The sequence below is a fragment of the Triticum aestivum genome, chromosome 4A, assembly GCF_018294505.1.
Source record: "Triticum aestivum cultivar Chinese Spring chromosome 4A, IWGSC CS RefSeq v2.1, whole genome shotgun sequence".
Classification (NCBI taxonomy): Eukaryota; Viridiplantae; Streptophyta; class Magnoliopsida; order Poales; family Poaceae; genus Triticum; species Triticum aestivum.
Window position 1 is genome coordinate 732,560,228 of NC_057803.1, and position 4,450 is coordinate 732,564,677.

The 4,450-nt window shown below is 44.9% G+C and overlaps 1 pseudogene; it reads left to right on the forward strand.

Moving 5' to 3' along the window:
- Positions 1-1,812: 1,812 nt before the first annotated feature.
- On the forward strand, positions 1,813-3,513 carry LOC123083452 (transcription factor MYB53-like; annotated as a pseudogene).
- Positions 3,514-4,450: the final 937 nt, after the last annotated feature.

The window sequence follows — 4,450 nt, forward strand, 5'->3', positions numbered from 1 at the left end:
CTGTGTGGGATCCGGGGGAACGATCATGTATTTTTGTTTGATTTGTTTTAACTCAAGCATTCACTACAAAGTTTGTGTATTCCTGAAGTTGAGTTGAGACCATGTGTATGCCTGTTCCAGGTTCAGTTTTTGTTTGCTATAATGACAATGATGGTGTCTTTGTTACGCTAGCCAGATTTTGTTGTAGGCTTGGCAATGCCTTGCTTAAGGTAACGAACATCCAATCATTAGTAAAAACTGACTACCCAATCCTGGGTTTTGCGCACTCGTGTGTGTATTGGGCTGGATGTTTTACGTAACAGAGATCATTACTAGTAGGGGCTGGATATATGTTCAGTTTGTTTTTTTGTTCAGATTTTTTATTTTTATTTGAAATGTGCATCTGTTTAGTCTCAGAGATGGTGCTGCTAGCAGGTTTTTTGTGCACCGGGGGGGAGCATGATATGCTGATTAACGAACTAGCAGTAGAAATTCTCTTCTAGCTAGTGCCATGATTTTAGTTTCTTCTATGTCATACTTTGTCCTACCCTCCTCTTTTTTAAACTTGTTTTCAACACTAATGTATCATATACATTTGTGAATACAGCAGCGCACGGGCACTGACATGGATGACGAAGGAAGCAAACCCGAGAACGAGAGAAATGCAGAAGGCAAAGAACAGTGTGTTGAAGATCCAGAGTTAGAAGAGGAAGTATATCATGTACAAATCACTCGCATGGAAGCATGAGAGTTTGCTTTTTGAAGCTGTTACACTGGTTTGTAACCTTTTTCTATATATATCCATAAGTTCCTGTGATCAGCTCCACGAAAAGTGGACATCACAGTTCAATTTAGCTAGCTCTAGAAGAGCAAACTGCCTATGTGGGCATGGGAGGAAAGGGTTTTGCCTTGGGGTTCTAGTCAAATAAAGTAGACATAAAAAAGAAGCAGAGAAGCATACATTTTCTTGTCTCTAACTGCTAGGCTTTTTTTGTTCCTTTTTTTGTTCAATAGCTTTTTGCATATGTGTTGGTAAATATATTTTCATAGGCCAGCACCAGCCCGACCCAGTCAGAACAAACAAATTGAGAAAGCCCAGCCAAACATAACAAACAAGCAAACAGGAAAATAAAAAAAAGGCCCAGAACCCAGGTCGGATACAATCCAGGAGAGGGAGAGCTAGTTAACAGGCCTAATTTACATAGGATGATGTCAGCTGACTAAGACTTCGCGAAGTCTCAGTTGACTGAGACGTAGACTGACCCAAACACAAAATATCAGACACAGGGTCTTTTTTGATCGGACACATGGCAAAAACCCAAAATACCTATTTCAAAGTCGAGTGAGCTCTCACTATGTATATATACGTACATACACGTATAGTGTCTCTTGAATTTCCACGCACACATGCATATCATGCATGCATGCATATACGCAATACGTGTACTTGATCCATCCACGGAAAACAACAAGAGGCAACAAGACAGCACACACGTACGCCAGCAAACTGATTCGGTCCATTGCCAAAAAAGTCAGAGAGAGACAGACGGAGAGAGAGAGACATTTAGAGAGAGAAACAGGGAGGTCGCTAGAGAGAGAAAGAGAGAGTGAGAAACAGAGAGGTCGCTAGAGAGAGAAACGGAGAGTGAGAAACAGAGGGTGAGAGAGGTGAGAGAGAGGAGGCTGCGTCTCCGGCACACAAAGACTTCCTTTTAGCATTCCAACATGCCGCCATGCACGCATCATCGTCCACCTCCCTCCCTCCCTCCCTCTAAACTCTCTATAAAAACCCCTCCTATCCACCCCAACGAAACCTCAAAAACCTAACTAATACCTTCAGGCAGTGCTAGCTACACCTTTTTCTCCAGCAACCTAAGCTTCGTAGAGCGATGGGGCGGTCGCCGTGCTGCGACGGGGAGGCCCGCGTGAAGAAGGGGCCGTGGACAACCGAGGAAGACAAGCTGCTGGTCAACTACATCCAGGAGAAAGGCCACGGCAGCTGGCGCCGCCTGCCCAAGCTCGCCGGCCTCAACCGCTGCGGCAAGAGCTGCCGCCTCCGCTGGACCAACTACCTCCGCCCGGACATCAAGCGGGGACGCTTCACCGACGACGAGGAGAAGCTCATCATCCACCTCCACTCCCTCCTCGGCAACAAGTAAGTAACCGTCCATGCATGCTTCCTGGCTACACTACCAATCTTGTTCTTCTCAGGCGCCGGTGGCTGACGAGTTGGTTAACCGTCAAGAACTATTGGAACACACACCTGCGCAAGAAGCTGCTCCGCATGGGCATCGACCCCGTCACGCACCGCGCGCGCACCGACCTCAGCCTGCTCGCTGGGCTCCCGGGCCTCCTCGCCGCGGCCGGTAACTTCGGCGGCTCTGGCGGGGCCACGGCCGCCTGGGACATGAACGCGCTCAAGCTCCAGGTCGACGCCGCCAAGTTCCAGCTGCTGCAGGGCCTGGTGCGCGCACTCACCACCACGGCGGCTCCCACCCCCGCGCCCGGCATGGACAACCTCATGGCCCTCCTCGCCCTCAGCAACGGCGGGCAGCACGGCGGAGTCGACCAGAACATGCTGCTCCAGAAGTGCCAGTGGAACGACATGAACAACCTGCCGGCGCTGACCAGCTCAGCGCCGACGACCGGCATGTTCGACGGCTTTAGCGCCGGCGACGGGCTGAGCTCAACGGAGCATGGGGGCCACGGCGGGGCGAGCGGGAGCAACGCTACCGTCGATCCAATGGTGGACGCCGACCAGGCGTGCAAGAACAATGGGGGCGGCATCCTGTCGTGCGAGCAGACGCCGGCGTCGAGCCCGTTCGACGGGCTAGAGAGCCTGAACCTGATGGATGACCTCAACACGGATGGTGGTTGGAAGGATTTGCTAGAGTGAGTACCTGCTCCCCTCCCATTCCATCAACTTTCTATCAAAAAGAAAAGTAGAAATAAACACACATGCGTGCCTACATGTCTCTTTTCCGTCCACCCAAATACTTTTGCTCGTATATTCTTAGATAATCTCTATGATTTTTCCGTAAATCTGATTTATATTTCAACTAGCTTGGTCATTTTTATCTGGAAATTAATTCACACAATGCTTCACTGAAATGATTAATTCTCTTATTTATTTTTATTCAGGCAAATGCCTTGGCTGAACTCAAGTGAGCTGTGATGGGTGGATAGAAGAGATATGACCAAGAATGCCACAAATAATGAGGAATGAGATTGGGAGTACTAATTGTTGGATTGGATGCACATTTTGGTCGATCAATACCAATGATGTGAAGTTTGTTTGTTGATAGGTTGAGTCGACCCTTTTAGCGATGTACAAAAACAGAACAGAAAAAGGACATATACACATGTACAAACTCACTGCAATTAATGTTAAAATTTTGTTTAATTAGTTAATTGTTGTTTCCTTTTTTATGAGGAAGGTAATATATGTAATAACTAGCTTGTGACATAAAATCACTTTCTTTTTTTTTCCGGACAGCAAAGTAGGTGTGTGACAGCGTGAGTGTGACTACAGACTCATCGTGTTATTTCTTGACTCTTGCATTATGACACATTATTTAATTAGTTAGTATAAACTTTCTCTTGCGTGAAGAAGCTAAACTCAGGTCGTCATTTGATTTTTTCCCACGATGTTGGTCTTGTGAGTCCGCATTAGTCTTCACTGTGATCAATCTCCCCATATGCATTTCCGCAAAAAAAACAAAAAACAAAAAACAAAAAAGAACTCCCCATATGTACTTCTGAAATTAACCAGCAGGGGACATGCATGCATATATATATGATAGCATGCAAACGGTATAATACTATTAAATGATTTAGTTGGAGTTGGAGAAGGACGGGTACCGCTCAAGCTGTAGCTTGTCAAAGTGGAGAAAGTTACCTTATTAATCTTCTATAATTTCTCCACTATCACACACGACCCAGCACGACAATGAAGGCAAAAAAGGAAAACAATACCTTCATCAATCTATCTAGATAACCGCACAATTAATAAGTACGTACCTAGATAACCGTACCAATATTAACTTAACACACAGATTCATAAGTACGACTTATGGTAGTATCAAATTCATCCGAAAATACATAGGGGCACTCGGGTGGCACAACCCCTATATTCAAAAATAATTTAGTAATTCAAAAAAGAAAGTCAAAAATCTCGAAACTTTTATGGAATTAAACATGATCAAATATTGCACTCATATAAAAAGATTAAAGGGGGAACGACTTTCATTGTATCTGGGATCAAAGATTTGCCAAAAAAAAAGACTAGGTACAAGTACTATTTAGGTTATATTGTCGTCATAAATTTGTTTTTTCTTTTTCCCTGATATTGAAGTGATCCAGTTGAGAACCTAAGCAAGGCATAATTGGGAAACGGGAGTCATTCCATGGCTAAACTTTTTATACGAGTACAATACCAGGTCATATTTGATTCCAATTATTTTCGTATTTT